The sequence below is a fragment of the Ambystoma mexicanum genome, chromosome 10 (assembly GCF_040938575.1).
Source record: "Ambystoma mexicanum isolate Mex_15411 chromosome 10, UKY_AmexF1_1, whole genome shotgun sequence".
Taxonomy (NCBI): Eukaryota; Metazoa; Chordata; class Amphibia; order Caudata; family Ambystomatidae; genus Ambystoma; species Ambystoma mexicanum.
Window position 1 is genome coordinate 1,632,158,474 of NC_090932.1, and position 18,236 is coordinate 1,632,176,709.

At 48.5% G+C, this 18,236-nt stretch overlaps 1 protein-coding gene across 13 annotated transcripts in view; it reads left to right on the top strand.

The window, feature by feature from the left end:
* ARVCF (ARVCF delta catenin family member) overlaps positions 1-18,236 on the top strand; it is a 2,420,581-nt gene that overhangs the window by 2,280,071 nt on the left and 122,274 nt on the right. The gene's annotated exons all lie outside the window — the stretch shown is intronic.

Sequence of the window (18,236 nt, forward strand, 5' to 3'; positions counted from 1 at the left end):
GGACGCGCTTTGTGGCGCACTGCCCGAAGGGGAATACCAGGCCATGAGATTGGAACAGCTGGAAAAAAGCCAAATACCTGTACACAAGCCAAATGCGGTTGACTTTGGCAGTATTAGTTCTTAATATTATGGTAAGTTGATTTATTCTGTACACTGCTACCACCCAAGGTGCTCGCATGACTCTGCAAGAGAAGAGGCCGGGGTGTGTTAGTGAGGATAAAATGATGGATCAGTTCAGAACCCGGAAGAACTGGCGTCTGTGAGCGTTGTCTCACGTGTGGGAGTTGGTTCAAGAGCCCCCTGCACGTTGGAACCGTATGGGTAGGACCCAGTGCCTCGGATGTGTGCTAGTGTTTGTGTTGGGTGTGTGTGTCACATGATGTTGGGTAGGGTTTGTGGTCGTGCGCACTGGTTAGTTGTAAGCATAAGGAGGTCCAGAAACGGGGGTGTTAGGTGTTTGATTGTATTGTGTTGGCATGTATTTGTGCAGTGTCGCTGGATCAATGGACTATGTGCAAGGGTTTTCCCTCTAATGTTATTTCCAGAGTCTCAGAGAGTTGGTTGGGTGCGAGCATTAGATCCATGGCTTAACATGGCTTCATTGCAATGAACAAATGTGAGGGCGCACATATTGCTTGTTAATCAAGTGAATGAATGAAGACTTGGTTTAGAGATGTGCGGAACACCAGAAGGGAATTTGCAGCTGCAATTAAGCCATTACATCTCAAGACTGCTTAGGGATTACCCCTGCAGGTCATATACAGAAAACAGTTTAGAGTTACTGCTTGAAGGGGGCTACCTCAAACAGATCCCAGGACGGCTGTGTTTTGAGTGGGAATGACCATACAGATGAACATAGCCATGGGCAGTTAATGGGGGTTAAATAACCAAACCGCACACCAAAGCTCTGCGCCACTCCTCACATCCTATCTGTAGCCCCATGCAATAATTTCGGTTTATAGGAGATGCTTATATGCCCCCAAATGGACGAAACTAGAACAAAGCTGTGCTTCAGGGTGTAGTCTGGTGATGCTATGGCCTCGTTGCATACAAGTGTGTGGCGCCCTTGCAAAAGATTCCTGTATTTGTTTGTGTCGCCCTTTTTGAAACTCTTAATATCTTCATTGGTAATTGTCCCGGACTAACTTGAGCTTAAACTAAAAATGCCATCATAAATAAATCAGACACATGGTAGATGAGACTGGCTCCGCTCAACCAGGCTCCCTCCTTGGTTGAGGCTCATCGACAGTACACTTACAACAGCAACTTAAAAATGAGTCAACCTCGCTCAGTGTGCTTATGTTCATGTTAAAGGATATTTATACCGCGCACTGTCACCACTGTAGTGGTCCCCTGGCGCTCTGGTGGATCTGAAAGAGAAGGGGGTAGGTTGGGGTACATTAGTAGGACAAAATTTGGAGAAAGAGCAAAGGAGCTCTGATGTGCTGTTGGCAGCTACATAATGACAATATTGGCCATTTATGGGGTGCTCACCACAAGATGTATGGGGGACTGAACCTTACATACTGGGCGTTACCATGGCCGAGCTAAGCAGTGCCTGTTTTTCAACATCGGACTGATGAAAGGCAGAGTCTGCTACTTTCCCAGCAATAGCAGTTACACACTTCTGTTATGCTCTGTTGGTTGTCTAGCGTAGCGCTACATTCACCAGAAGGCTTCATGACATTAGGGAAGGATTGTGGATGGATTGGCTGTAGTGACCAGTGTTTTTGCATGGTTCTGATATGAGCAGGTAGATCGTTCCAAAGAATCAGCGCAAGATGAGAGAATGCCTGACCACCCGAGCGCGTTCAAGAAGCTGGCGGACCAATATTAGACTATCTGGGAAGGATTGTGATGTTCTGCTGGGCTGATGGCTCTGGAGATACGAGGAGCGAGCCAGTGCTACTGGGAGGCCCAATGGACCAAACGGAACACCTAAAAATGCACTCCCTTTTCAACGGGGAGCTGCTGCAAGGCCCAAATACCATTGTTACATTAGGTGTACTACTTGGTTAGGGTGGACCGTAGAATCCGCCACTTTGGATCTTGGAGGGAAAAACTAAGAGTGGGGATCTTAGTGTAACCATGAAAGTAGCAGCTCTAGTTCAGATGAGGCAGACAAGCTTAAATACAAAAGTATCTGTTTGATAAGAGATTAACTTATTAAAAATCCATAATACCTCATTGACACCACAGTTAAATTACAAAAAAGTGGATTACAATTTACTGTATATTACCCTGATGCAGACCTACTAAAATCAGAAAAGTCGAAACAAGGCACAGCTTTAATAAGTTCTCTCCAGATGGTAAGTTGGCTCAGTGAGTGTAATCATTTTTTAAACATTGTCGATGAGTTGATTTGAGGATAGGTTGTGTCCGACCATTATTTAGTTATTTTGTTAAAAAAAAAGACTTTGGGGTCCACAAGTATGTGTGTGTTTCTTTTTTTTCTCTAGAGCCGATCAATTTTTCTTGAGACCAAACAGCCTTGTAGGACTAGTCGTAGACTCCTCCCGGATGGCACGATCACTGGCTACTCATCTTGGCACTCGGTACAGTTTCTCAACAATATGGCCTGGCGCTTGTCCGCATTGTCCAGCATCTGTGTGACTTTCCTTCTGTGCATTTTTGGTGCTGTTTTTTTAAAATTTTGATGTATTCTTTAAAAGAGTTTCAGCCAGCAAGTGCAGCTGGTAGTAGAGCGCTGCCTCCATCCCTTGTCGGGTTGGCGCCATCGATCCTTCTCGGTTGGCGTTCCCAAAAAGTTCACGTTATCCGGTTGAATCGAGAGTGAGTGAGATTCTTTCGGATCCAGTTCTGTTTGGGAGTGCCACAGTTCCCACTTTGGTAAATGACCTCATCAGACACGCTCATTACCACCCACTAAGAGGGTATATGTATAATGCCCCCTTACGCCCTCCCCTGGTCATAGTCAATTTCCAACTTGCCCTTTCTCATAGAGGTCTACGGAGCCCCCACCCGCTGTTATGTTGGATGGTTGGCAGTGGCACAGAGGGTAGCTTGATTCTCTGATATAGGCATTTCTTTGGCACCAATGCTCGTGGGTGAGTGTTTTTGATGTCAACGGGCACAGCCACAGCCGAGTTGCTTACCATTTACTGCATATAAAGTCTGCGGTCCCTCCCCCTCAAACTCTGCATCTTTGCTCTTTCAGGCACGTGCCATTCTGCTGCTAAAATTGGAAAGATATTTGAATTGGCAGCAAAGGAAAAAAGTCTGCTTCCGCCTCTGGCCAAAAAGACAGAGAAGGTACAAAGGTTCTCCTAAATAGAAACCAATAATTGATTGGACAGTTTGACGCATGGCGTCCATCCTCGATGAAGGGACATCTGGTGTCATGCCAAATCCATGTGAAATCTAAACCGTAAACCTTTCAGGAGACAGACCAGCGGTAGGTTGGGTTTCACCAGACTCTTTAATGGATCGCGATCCTTCTTATAAAGACGGCGGCATATCCGTTTCCTCCTCCTCGCATCCTCGATTCAGACTTCTTCCTCTGCCTCCCACTGGGATTGCCTCTCTCCTGTTGCAACTTTGTTTTCTATTATCTCTCAAATTGACATCAATTTCCACTTCTACGTTAACGATCTGCCGCTGTATTAAATTTCCATTCCTACAACGACGACGATGCGCCGCTTTATCTTGATCTGTATGACAATTTGTTGAAATACTGTAAACTCCGACTGCAAGGAGCTGGAAGGATTCTCGCAGTTTCCCGCCAAACTAAATTAGGAATTCGTACTCTCTCTGAGATCTTTTCATTTTTTTTTGGTGGTCCTGATTTGGAATCAGATGTTCGGAGCGGCCACACTGAACGCCACCGTCTTTCTTCTCCACGGCCATTCTTGGCTAGCACCAAGATTATTTTTCAATCCGATGTGTTTAGAAACAGCTGAACGAAAGCACAACAAGGCAACCCGACCATATTACACCTGTCGCCGCGCACAGCAGATCGATTATTGTCGTAGGTGCCCGCACGCAAGATACAGAAATGGGGATAATCTAATTTGCTCTCGGTGCACAGCAGATGTGGACCCGCATACCCCATCAGAAGTCGAGGAGTTTTCATGCAGAAGCAGTCTCTCTTGCTTCATTGCAAATTCCTCCCTTGCCCACCCTTTGACCATCAATCTTTGAATTAAAATTACTCTTATAGATCGATTCTTTGCAATATGTCTCCCCTTAAAATGCAAGTGTGTTTGTGCGTAACTGCATTGATTTACCTAACTCGGTTTCTGGAAGACTGTAGTGCCTCGCTCTACAGCCTTCGACCCTCCAGATGTTTTGGACTGCACCTCCCATCAGTCCTAGCAAGCACAGTCAATTGTGAGGGATCATGGAAGTCGTAGTTCGTAACATGGTGCGAGCGTCGTATTGCAAACCCCTTGTGGTCTGAAAACATTGCATAGATAGTGACAGCAATTGCATCATCAAGTATCAGTGCGAAGGTTGTGCAGTCATTTTAGCAAGCGGGCACAGCCGGAAGCTATGTGGCACTGTGTTGTACTGTGCGCGCCTCAATCTGTGGCCAGTGTTGGTTGTGTGAGACTTTGAAATGGACCGTTAGCCCAGTGAAAGGTCAGGTGACACTGTGGACAAAGAGCAAGAGGAAGTACGGTGGCCGGGTGTGCTTGGGCATGACAATAGTTTGCAAAATTGCGGGCTCTTCCGATCTTCGCCTATGACAGTAAAATCAATGCCGATGATTGCAGGGAAGTTGCTCCTTTGTGCAGGGTCTTCTCAGTGGCAGGGAAGGCCTGGATCTCAAGAACAGGGGCCGTAGCAGAGAAAGGGTTGGTCATTGGCATGATTAGTCACCAAGTGTGCGCCTGTGCCTGTGTGTGCGCCTGTGCCTGTCTGTCTGTCTGGGTGGGTCTGTCTGTCTGGGTCAGTCCCTGTGTGTGCGCCTGCCCCTGTGTGTGTCTGGCTGTGCATGTCTGTCTGTCTGTGTTGGTCTGTCTGTCTGTCTTGTCTGGGTGGGTCTATCTGTCTATCTGTGTGTCTGGGTCTGTCCCTGTGGGTGCCCTCGTCCCTGTGTGTGTGCGTGTCTGTCTGTCTGTTCCTGTGTGTGTTTGTCTATCCCAGTGTTTTGGCTATCGCTGTGTGTGTGTGTGTGTTTGTGTCTGCCTCTGTCTGTCTGTCCCTGTGTGTGTGTGTCTGTCCCTGTGTGTGTCTGTGTCTGTGTGCCTATGAGTCTGTCTGTGTCCTTGTGTCCCTGTGTGTACTTGTGTCCCTGTGTGTCTTTGTGTTAAGATGTAGGCTTAGGTGCAGTGCGTTTGTATAAGGCTATTGTGCTGAAATGTTGTGTTCTCATGTTATCCCAAATGTAGTGTTGTTCATGATATACTATGGGTGTGGTCTTGGATGCAGTGCCAGTTGTGCTGAGTTGTAGTTTGTGCATGTATTCCGAGTGTATAATTCCAAGAGCATTGTGTTGAGTGCATTGTTGTTGGTCATGGTGTGGTCTTGTATGCAGTGCCTTTTGTGTATGAGCGAGTACTATCATGAATTGTACTCTGCGCATGTTATTTATAGTGTATTGTGTTCAGTTTCTTTTCAGTGTAGTGTTGAAGAAGCTCACCGGAACATTAAATGCATGTGTGCCTTCATACGAGAATCACAGCATATCTGATATAGCTCACTCTGACAACCGCAGTAATGGCTCCCAGGCCCAGGACACGGATACCATTGACCAGAGCTGGATCATGCAGTCCCTCATGAGATGAAGGACAACCAGGAGCTCTACCAAAGCCTGGTCACCCAGTCCCTCGTGAGACCAAGGACACCCGAGACCTCTACCAAAGCCTGGTCACAAAGGCCTGAGACCCTGGTCACCCAGTCCCTCGTGAGAGCAAGGACACCCGAGACCTCTACCAAAGCCTGGTCACAAAGGCCCAAGACCCTGGTCACCCAGTCCCTCGTGAGAGCAAGGACACCGGAGACCTCTACCAAAGCCTGGTCACAAAGGCCCGAGACCCTGGGCATCCAGTCACTCATGAGACCAAGGACACCCGAGACCTCTACCAAAGCCTGGTCACAAAGGCCTGAGACCCTGGGCATCCAGTCACTCATGAGACAAAGGACACCCGAGACCTCTACCAAAGCCTGGTCACAAAGGCCTGAGACCCTGGTCACCCAGTCCATCATGAGAGCAAGGACACCCGAGAACTCTACCAAAGCCTGGTCACAAAGGCCTGATACCCTGGTCACCCATCATGAGACTAAGGACATCCAGGCTCTCTACCAAAGACTGGTCACAAAGGCCTGAGACCCTGGGCATCCAGTCACTCATGAGACCAAGGACACCCGAGACCTCTACCAAAGCATGGTCACAAAGGCATGAGACCCTGGTCACCCAGTCCCTCATGAGAGCAAGGACACCTGAGACCTCTACCAAAGCCTGGTCACAAAAGCCTGAGACCCTGGTCACCCAGTTCCTCATGAGAGCAAGGACACCCAAGACCTCTACCAAAGCCTGGTCACAAAGGTCACAGACCATGGTCACCCAGTCTCTCATGGTTACCCAGTCCCTCATTTGACCAATGACACCCGGGCCCTCTACCAAAGCCTGGCCACAAAGGTCACAGACCATGGTCACCCAGTCCCTCATTTGACCAAGGACCCCCGAGTCCTCTCCCAAAGACTGGTCACAAAGACCTGATACCCTGGGCATCCAGTCCCTCATGAGACTAAGGACACCCGGGACCTCTACCAAAGCCTGGGATACAAAGGCCACAGACCCTGGTTACCCATCATGTGACCAAGGACACCCGGGCCCTCTACCAAAGCCTGGTCACAAAGGTCACAGACCATGGTCACCCAGTCCCTCATTTGACCAATGACACCCGGGCCCTCTACCAAAGCCTGGCCACAAAGGCCACAGACCTCGGTCATCCAGTCCCTCATGAGACCGAGGGCCCCAGGGCCTCTCTCAAAGCCTGCTCACAAAGGCCCCAGACCCTGGTCACCCAGTCCCTCATGAGACCAAGAACCCCCGGGCCCTCTACCAAAGCCTGGTCACAAAGGCCTGAGACCCTGGGCATCCAGTCCCTTATGAGACTAAGGACACTCGGGCCCTCTACCAAAGCCTGGTCACAAAGGCCCCAGATCCTTGTCACCCAGTCCCCTGATCAGACCTTGGTCATCCAGGCCCTCGGCTAGCGGTTGGACGTCCAGGCCCTGGGCCACACCTAATCTATCATGAAGCTTTAATGAATGTATAACGATCCTGCTTTGCCTGACCAATGCTACTTGTTTTTAGGGTCCACAGACCCAATATGAACGTATTTATACAGCCAATGTGCATTCTCTACATCGTGCATGAATAGGGGGGGAGAAGACTCACCGCTCTACTCTTATAATAAGTGTGCACTGAGCACCTTCGTGCAGAGCGCCACTTAACTTGTGTTTTGCTAGTCATGCTATGCACACAGGGTGAAGTAGCTATCAGGGGCAGACTGGCAAGGGGGCAAGATGGCAATGGCGCCCCGGCTGGCTGGGCTGTTGCCTCCTGGGCCAGAGCTTCAAGGTGAAATCGGTCAGAATCTATCCTGCCTTGAAGGAACCAAATGCTCTCGGGCCGGCAGAGCTGCTGTTAATATAGGGTGAAACACTTGTCTTGATGTGCCTGGGTGGGCCTGACACAAGGGCCTCCACAGTGAGAGCGAGAAGAGCCTAAGCCGAGAGCCATGTTCATATCGCCCAGCGGCAATGTACGGATTTCAATGTCAAGATTCTATGACCCTGGATAGTCATGTTGGCACCGCTGCGGGCTGCACCCCATTGGTCTGTTACAATTTATCAGCAGCTTATCACGCCTCCTTCTTGCCAAACGAGGAGGGGCCAAATCTCAGAGTTTGCCCATAGATTTCTCCTATAAGAATGCTTCCCTTTCCTCTGGTTAATTTCTTGATTCCTGGGGAGCTAATCTCAAGAAGAACTTAATGGCAACCCGAATAGCACCAATGAATATTACTATACAGGGCTAAAACAAATGGCTGTTGGATTGTTTATGTACTTTTTATTGAGCACAGCTGACAAACATGCACAGAAAGATCTAACATTCAAGTACTAATGTCATGTGTCAATGTACTACCCGGTCAAGTGGCACAGCGAGTAGAGCGCTCGCTTTGACATCTGTGCAGAGGGCCAAACTCAGCCTTTCATCCTTCCGAGGTCGATAAATGAGCACCACATACCGTGGGTAATAATAAGCAGCGCTCAGATACCTGAGGGTTCGTAGCACTATATAAGTGCCAAATTATTATGTATTAATATATGCCGGGAGGATAGCTCAGGGGCAACTTGTTTGTCTTGGAAGCAAGGCCGGTTCAAATTCCAGTCCCGCGCTTAGAGATTGGTCTCCGGTATTAAGCGTGTTATGAGAAAGTTACAACCTCTATCAGTGGTATTTGTGAAAATATATCCAATTCAGAGTTTACCACCGACGGAGATGGTGTTTTTGGAATACCTCCAGAGGTATTTTAGAAATACCACTTCTGCAGGTGGTTACATTAAAAAGGTGTTTTTTAAAAGAAAATGTCAGCCATTTGCACCTTTACCGTGAACGTAAAAATGGATTATATACGTGAGTGGTTCATGCTACTATTGGAAATTTTGTATGCACAAAATGGTCCATTCTGACCCTTTTATACAAAACGTGGGTAAGGTGGAGGGATGCCCTGCTTTTCACCCCCTTAGCATGGCACTTTGTAAAAACATTGTTCAATCTACTAAAAGGAAGTGTCAGCCCGTCCCATCTTTACAGGGACAACATTTTTTTTAAAACCGGGTCCAGTCTGGCTTTTTTAACTCCACCTCTTAGGTGGAGGTAAAAATAGGCAGATTCTCAGCAGAATTCCTGCTTTAAATACTGTCATCAGTATTCCTATGGAATACTGCCATTGGAATTTCATAAAACCCTGAATTGGGCCAACAGTAAAATCTGTGTTATTTGCTGAATACTGCTGATTTTACCATTACCACCAAACTCTGAATAACGACCTACGTTTTTCATTTTTTCTCTTATCTAGAACATTCTTATTGGACCAACAAAAGACACACATACAAATCAACAACTTTTTCACATTGTGACAAATCAACTTCCAGGGCACCAGTGGTCCAGGGATGAAATCGGTTTCTAAACCATCAATCAGCCCCACACTTCGAGTATACCAGAAGGGATCCGAACAGATTAGAAACCCAAGCAAATTCTAAACCACCTTGTCCATTTTGGTAACGTGGACAGAACGGCAGGCTCACCCCACAAGGTTGCGGATTGTTGGTTAGTTGCAACCCAGTGAAAATATAGTTATTACCCATCGATAAGTGACTGTCCAGTCAAGCTTGTATAGACATATCTACTTTATTATTATCACAACAAACAGTTCTAGCACACTACAAAATACAACCCACCCTGTACAGGAATGCAGAGGACAGACAGTTTCAAGAAGGAAAGGGGATGCACTATAGATACTGACAGGAGGGTAGTCCTAAAGTAATTAATCGCAATAGTTCAAAGCTGCTTGGTTTCAGCATAATGGGAGCAATGGGTTGCAAAATGTCACTAGGGGCCTTCGGAGAAGGACCAGCGGGACAGAACCACAATGTACAGTGTGCTTGTAGAAGTTTTTGGTGCTCAACAGGGTCAAGTGGTTTATAGGGTGCTTTGCCGCTTCTGCGACAGATTTCAAGATGGGAGACAGCTGCGGGTATCTGGCGTTAGGCAGCTCGGCGAGCAAGGCTGGATGGATGGCTGCAGGCTGGCCTACATGGTGCCTCAGGAATCCTTGTCGCAGTGCTGGTTGGCAGGTCTGAAGCACTGGTCGAGGTGTCTCAAACGACGTTAGTGACTGCAGCGTGACAACAGTCAGTGGTGCAGTCATTTGCAGCTCGAGGGGCTAGACTGGCTCAAAAATGTATTTTAAAGTGGACGCTGGTTGATGCTTGTCGATGCACTCCTCCTAGCTTCTTCACTGGGCCTGTGCCTTCCTTTAAGGTGGACGGCCAAAAGCCGAGGAGAGTATAGCAGGCACTGGCCTTGTCCTGGGTTGGAGGGTCCTCTGGATTCAGTATCTCCCTCTGTTCTTTGGGAGATGTTTAGGGGAGGGATCCTGCTTCTCTCTTGGAGGTCCAGGCCTTCCTTCACTGGCAGAAGCTGTAAGGCAGACTGTACCTTCAGCCAGGGTCCAAATGAGTACTTCTTACTCCTTTCAAAGTCGTTGGATGATCTCCCAAAAGAAGGGCTCAACCTTCTTTCAAAGCCGAGTGGGCCCCAGTGATAGGTGCAGGCTAAGCCTACCTTAATGAAACAAACCTGGGTCCCCACCAACAATCTCCTATATGTGTGAGGTCATAACCAGAGTGCTTTTCAACAGGAAAGGTAAAGGGGTGAAAACATGTACTACTAAGTCCCACTCATCTTCCTGGCTGTTGTTGATCAAAGGGCCTCTCTGGTTAATTGAGCTCCCTGTGGTTCCTGATTAAAGCGGCAGGTCTCCCTTGAAGCAGCGGCCAGACCATACGTTCGGTCGCCGCCAAACCACATACTCGTACCTTCTGAATGGGGTCCCCCTGCAGGGTTGACTACAGTAACAGTTGTCACAGACATGACATTTCACTGCCCTTGATACTATGAGGTGGGAGCTGGCTTCAGGTTGACAGACGCATATCAAAAGTGTTGGGGTTCCTGTCTTGTTAGCCCTGCGACCAGGCCTCTTATGGGCCTGCTTCAATTAACTCTCATCAGTATGTGTAGCTGCCACCAGCAGGGCCAACACAATACAGGGCAGATCCATGAACTGAAATTTGCAGCCGACTTTCAAGAAAGTACATCTTGGTATCACAATAAAAGACAAGTCCTCTCAGTGTCTCTTGCTCAGCATTGTCCAAGGGCAGACCCCAACCACAACTTCTCGTCATGTCTGGCAGAGGCCAGTTGGCAAATCAAGGTGGTATGTTGTCTACATGTGAGCCGGGGCAATGGAAGGGGGCATGTGATAAAGAATTGGTGAGTGAGCAGTGTGGGCAAGTAAAGGGAATATGAGGGAAGTGGACTGAGTTCAGGGATGGTGTAAAAGGGGAAAGGAAGTCTGAAAGTTAATTCTATGGAAGATGCAGAATGGGCCTTCAGGTTGTGGCGCAAAGGAAGGGCGTTGGAGGGTGATGGGCAAAGGAAAAAGGTTTATGAGACAAAGGTACACACCTGGAAAGGTAGGTCAGCAGATTCAGTGCCTGTTCCTGAGATCGGTACCTAACCTGCATGCCACACTACCCGATTGTGAGGAAGGCTCAATCCCTTTCTTTTTTGTGGCAAAGTGATTCATACTTGTTTATGAAAATATGTTTCAATGAAGACTTCCCTTATATTTTGTCAGGTAGCTTTGTCATGTGACTTGGTGCTTTTTAAACCAGATGTATTGAACAGTGCACTAATATAACCCTTAAATAACAACTTTGCAGAACGTGTTTTGTTAGTTATAATATTGAAGATGGGACTAGAGAAGATGAAGTCTACTCTGTTGTCTAAGTTTTAAAATGTGTAACCAGGCAGCCAGGACCTAACCACTGAAATGCTGGAGTGGGCAGAGCCCATAACGATTCCTTATGGGACTTCTTTACAAACAAACTGCACTTTTAAATCCCTGCGTACCACAATTGACACATCATGTTACCCTGAGCAAATCACTCTTTGTCACTGGGTCTTGTTTTCCTAAACAGTCGGTAAGGAGATTCTCACTCATATGTGTTTATAAGCGATGGTGTCACTCCACACATAAATATCAGGGCTTTAAGTGTGCTGGGGCTGGCAGTCACCAGAAAGGGCTCCTGAACAGGGGCCCCGCCGGGGCCCACCCCCGAATGGCCCTAGCCAGCTGACACCTCAGGCAGTCCGTGTAAGAGGCTACACGGTTACACAAGCTGCCTGCGGTTTAGAAAAAAGAAAGGCTGCCTGATGTCTATATTCTCGAAACAGGAGGAGGGCTGGACTGCTCAGTTCTCCTTTTGTTTCGAGTAACTAACTAGTCATCACCCAGCATGAATGTTGGGTGATGACTAGTTACTCGGGACAAAAGGAGAGAGTGGGCCCTCCAGCCCTCCTACTGTTTCAAGTACAGACCTTTCATTCAAAGGGCCTGTGGTGAAAGCGGGCTCCTTGAATGAAAGGACTGCCTGCTGCGTGCCTGCTGAAGCACACTGGTATCACACCTTTTTGTGCGTCCAGCCCCTTCTTTTGTTTAAAAGTAGGGGCTGGGCACATCAAAGGTAATGATGTCAGAGTGCCCCCAGCTCCACCTCTTTTACCAGTCCCCCCCACCCCCTGCCCTTAATCGAAGGGGGCTCTCGCTAGGGGGCATGTCCTGAAGCCACACCCCCTAACTAGAGCCCCCCTCGATTTCCAATCCCACTTAAGCACTGATAAATATTAACCATTTATATAATGTGTACCGGTGGGGAGTCATTATGCCAAGTGAGGTCCTTGTGTTGTGGCGGGCTGGTAAACAGGATGCCAGGTATGGCTTTAGTGATGGGCGGCGGGGAGGCAGGAAGCCACAGGTATGGATCTTTTGCTGTGCACGCGTCTGGTTGGCTCCTAGATTGAAGACAGACTCCCTGACTCCACCAATGGGGGTGCAGCCTGCTGTGCAGTTCGTCTGTTGGCTCCTAGATTGGAGGCAGACTCCCTGACTCCACCAATGGGGGTGCAGCCAGCTGTGCAGTTGTAAACAGGGACACGAGAAACCTGGAATTAAAGCCAAGTGCGAGTGCGGTGTATTTCATCCCCTCCCCCCAGCCTTCTCAGTGGTTCAGCAGTACTGCAGCACAGACAAAAGGTCAGAGCGGCAACACCGTGTGTTAAAGGCACCTGGGCTATAATCACTTTTGGGAAACCGCTAATTAGGAGCAGGGCCTCTCCGCCCCCCCCTCCCTCCCACGCGCGGGTTCCTTAATGGCAGAGCAGAGAATAGGTGGTTTGATTTTAACAGCTGTGCATGGCGATGCCTTAATTGCAAGAACAGGCTGTGAATTAGCGCCCACTGCGTTATTTTATGCCCTCCTCCAGGAGAGCACTAACGTTGAGGCAACAGCCGCTACTGCTCCGGCGCCGCCCTCATGGGGGCGCCCAGTGTTGCCAGGTCAGAATGAGAAAATAAGCTGAATGCCCCTTCAAAACAAGCCCAAAACAAGCTGACTCCAATATGGATAAGCTAAAAAAACAAGCACACACCTAAAACGCTCCGGATAAGTCACAAAAGTCAGATTCACCACACTAAATTATAAACCTACAGAAAGGACATAGACATAGTGTGTTACAACAACAAAAAAGGCTTTATTAAAGCTTCATGTTTTTGGCACAGTCCAATAACTATGTCAGGGGAAGTGAAAGAGACCATCATCTGCTTCCTCCTCCACGTTGTTTTCTTCCCCGATTGTGTAGATATGCTGATTAAAACGTTTCAGCATTTCTGTGCTTGGCTCAAAGTTCGAACAGCAAATTGCTAGTCTTCGCAGCCCAAAACGAATGTTCAAAATGCTGCTCAGTGTTTGCTGCCTCATTCGGTTCCGTGTTTTAGACTTGACAATGTTCATCTGTGAGAACACTCTCTCAACGTCTGCATTACTTAGCGGCATTGCAAGTAATGACAGGGCAAACAAGGCCAGTTCTTTGAAGCACCGCTCCCCACTGGCATCTGTAAAATCGAAAACTTCCACCCAGAACTCAGTTGCCTGCCTGTCATCTTTTACTTTCCAGTCCTGGAAAGAAACCGCACGATACTGGCTGTCCAACAACCCCACATCTCCTCTGAACAGCTTCAGCATGGATATATCTGACAGGGTGGGTTTTACCTGCGACAGTATCAAAGATGGTGAGAATGCTGCCATGGATTTCCACACAGCAACATTTTCGGGGAGTCTTTGCTGCACCTGTCTGGCAGCCTCAAAAAGAAAGTCTCTGCATCTTCCTTTCACAGTCAGCTCCTGCTCCTTAGAAATGACATTGTCTGCAAGTGCAATGTTGAACATTGTTCCAAATGAAATTGCAGGTGTCGGCAAGTGATTACGGTTGTCTCCCAAATCAATTTCAATCAGGCCTGCATCAGATGGAGGGATACATTTGGGGATAATAATTCTCACAATTATTCCCCTGTAGAAGCTTTGCAGAGAGTCCAACATTTTAAATGCATTGCCACAATCCAGTTGGAAGAGTTTGTTTAACCGTACAAACTCTTGCAGTATTGGGGTCAGAAAGGTGACATATAATTTGTTCACCGGGTCACAGTACATTTGATACAGCAGTTCTGCATCATAGCACCGTTCTTTGTCCTTGCACAACTGGAAATGAAGTTTTAGTGCATCCCACTGCTGTAAAACACGCACACAGCAGTCATAGATAGAAAGCCAGCGGGTGGCTGACAGCTGCACAAGCTTCAACGGCTCCTCCCCATTGTTAATGAGAGCATAGATCTTTGCATACTCCCTTTGCCGCTGTGCACTGCGTGAAAACCAGTTGTAGGTACTACCCACAAGAGACTCCAAGTTGCGTGGTAGCAGTTCAACTGCTTTGCTTGCGCACAGCTGAATAGAATGGCACACACACTTTATGAGGATGAGGTGCTCGTTCTGTTGCCGAAGTCTTGTGTAGACTGAGTTGTGCCTCCCAACCATGACACTGCAACCATCTGTTCCAATCCCCAGGCAGTTGCTGAACTTCAGGCCAATGTTTCCAAGAAACTGCAGAAGCGAGTTGGCAATGGCTTCTGCGGTTTCCCCTTCCAGGGTGACCAGCCCCAGAAAGGTTGAAATGATCTTGTTGAGAGACTGACTGAAGTACCGTACCACAACACACAGCTGCTTCAATGTCGTTATGTCAGTGCTCTCATCAATCACCAGAGAGTATGAAGTGTTACCAATGTCCTTTATGAGTTCTTTAAACATGCATGGTGAAATGACTCTGTTTATTAAGGCTGTACACTTTGTACGGTGCAGTTTGATTTCCTTTTTGCATGCGCTTGCAACCAGCTCCCCCAAATGATCTACTGAGCGGATTGCGGTGTGACATGAAACAAAACAGGCCATTTGAAGCTCGGTCTTCAGCAGGGTCGTGTCACCTAGTTTGGGGGTAGCAGAAATGCCCATGTCCGTGAGTCGGGCTGTAGAAAAAGGCAAGCAATTTTTCCTGTGCTTCTCTGTATTTTTGTGCTGCATCAGGTCAGCATGGTGTGCACGGACTTCTGTCTTGCAGAATCGGCACGCTGCTTTTGTTTGGTCACCCTGGACGGGCCGGATCCAGTCCTTTAAATCTGAGCTCCTCTCCCAGTCTTTGCGGTATCTCTTTCCGTATTTGCCCCAGCGAGACAGTCCAGCCATTCTAATAGAAGAACATGTGTGGGTCATTTGATCAGTTCCTTCAGCATGTGGATAGTAGCTTTGATCAATCTTACAGAATATTCTTTAAAATACAGAATTTGCTTCACATTTTATCAGCCCCCCCCCCCCCTGCTTCCTTGACACTATTAAAACAGTCCGTCACACAAGGAATGAATTGCCATTTGCATAGGTGGCCCACCAAGAGACCAAGAGAGGGGAAACACACACAGCAATGGGCGGGCAAGGCATCTCTGCTTGCGGAGGCCAAGCTTCCTGGAGGCCTAGGGTCATGGCATGCGCTGTCTCCCACCTGCTAATTGCGAAACTGAAAGCCCACAAGCACAAGGTTGGAAGTTTGAAATGTACGGGGTGCAGAAAAGTGGAAGTCTAAAGTTTAAACCATAAATACAACACGCCAGGACATTTTATGGTGTGCTGGTGGGGCTATGTACCTGCTGCCGGGCTGCTGTTGGAAAGTACATTTAATTCGGATCAGTTAATTATAATGCTTCAGGGGTCGTACATTCACTCTAATATATCTATTGCCACGTGAAACACCAAAGTCTGCATTCATATCCATACATGCGAGTGCTGCTATGGCTCAGGCAATAGCTCAGTGTATTAAACACGTGTGGCAGAGATCCTAGCTATGCCGGATCACTGCACCAAGTTCGGGCAGGGCGACTCTGCCATTCCCATGTTTGAGGATGGCCATGCCCATCAACTCATCACCCAAGCCACGCACCCAACTGAGAGCCGGCCCTCGACATCCCTCCCCACCTAAAACATTGAAATCTCCCTACCGCCCGTTTGCAAATAAACTCTTCACCGAAAGTCAGAGTGGAAGATGAATTACTGTTTCAAGAACACAATTCAGTACGAAAACATCACTGAACAATGCAGGCAGCGTGCGCAACGCTGAGAATATGCTGGATTCACTGCCAACAGCGTGACACAACCATTACACTAACGTACACAAACACACTTTGTACGATCGCACTTCAGATCGAATGAAATCATGGTGCTGCTGTGCTGTTTAGAAACCAGTATGCCCACGTAAAAAGCTTTGGAAAGAGGGGATAACATAACGTTGCAAAGGGTGTGTGAAGAAAAGGGGGAGGGGGAGAGAGCAAGAGAACTGGGAGATAAAGTCGTAAAAAGCGGAACACACATGACTCACCTTACTGAAGATACTGAATGAGGGGGGGGGTGGGTCGCGACTCCCGGTCAGGCTGCAGGCTGGATCCTCTGGGGACTGACAGTGATGCCGGGCAGGAGCAAAACATAGAAGAAGCTGGCTCTGGCTCACTGGAGACGGCAGACGAGTGGCTGCTGTCAGTGCTCTCTGCTCTTAGTGGCACTGGGGTGTTTTTCAAGCGCTTTTTACGCGGGCAAACTGGTGCTGGTATGAATGAGTCAGTCAGTCAGAGAGTGTTAACTGATGGCAGTTGCACACCTGCAGAGCGGTAAAGCTGCCTAGAATGCAGGCCCACTCCCCATGCACCGGCGCACCTCCCCAACCATTACAATAACAGCACGAAACCATTCAGTGACTAATGGCCCATCATTAGCAGTTTGGTGCTGGCATTGTAATGGGAGGGGCTGACCTTAGGTGCAGGGAGAACTGAAGTGTTCTTATTGTTGTGCTTATGAAGAAATAAGCACAACAATAAGCAACTGAAACACACGATAAGCGGACTAAACCCGCGACAAGCGACCTATAAAAAAAACACGCGACTTGGTTAAAAAAAAAGCCCAAAGTCGCTTGTTATAAGCGGACATGGCAACACTGGGGGCGCCACGTGGCGCGGCTCCCAGTGCAGAGCCTAAATAGACGCCAAGAAGCGAGGCCTCGTGCAGGGAGACGGGCTGGCAGTCTGGGGGCGCTGCAGGGCCTGGAAGGCGGTGGTAAACAGGCGGCTTATCGGAAAGAAGAAACTGACTCTGCCCCCGCCCTACAGGAATAACCACGACATGCCTAGTGGTCTGCATTGCCCGCCCCTAGCACTACTCTGCTCCAGCTCTTACAAACCACGCCCCTTTTTCTATAATGTCAAGGACACTATCTCTCTGCAAAGCCAACGGAAAGGAAAACTAGACAGATACCCTGGGAAAGAGTAGGGGGGGAGGGGACTTGTTTTGGGACAAATGCCACTTTGATTTCTAACATACTGAGGTGTGCTGGCAAAAAGGCAAAAGGGCTAGCCTGCGAGCCTGTACCTCTGGCAAGAGGCATTGCCCTTTTCGGCACTGCTTCACCAACCCCTTTTCCCTGGTGTGCCTAGGAGACCCGTGGCATCCTAGGCTTACAGTGGCCCCAGGATACCTTGTCCCCTGTGTGTGGTCCCTCATATGGGAGTGCATTTGTGCTTCTCTGACGGGTGGCAATTTACACCCTAAGTCAAGAATAGCGGCATGCATTGTGGTGATCCCACCAGACGCGCAAGGGGGCGCCCCTGCGTTAAAAGCTTAGTATGGTTGTCGGAGCGAGACCTGTTCCCCTTTGGAGATGTATCCTTGTATGGTCATGGCCTCTGCCTGTCTTGAAAGGCAAAAAAGGAAAGGACCTTATGCCCCAAGAATATGGATCCTCCTCCCCATCAGCATCAGACCCACCCCCACACTCCTACAATTCAGAAAACATCTCAAGACCTGCCTCTTCAAGGAGTCTCTCCTCCTCAACACCTAGGCCATCACGTCGGCCCTCGCGCCAGCTGACTCGCTAGATGCAGCCCGATCCGATCCTCTCCTCCCACCCACCCAGAACGGCTGTACCCCTCGCCTGGGCCCCTCTGTTTCCTACCCCTGCTGTATATCTGATCTGTTGTTACCTCTGTAAAGCA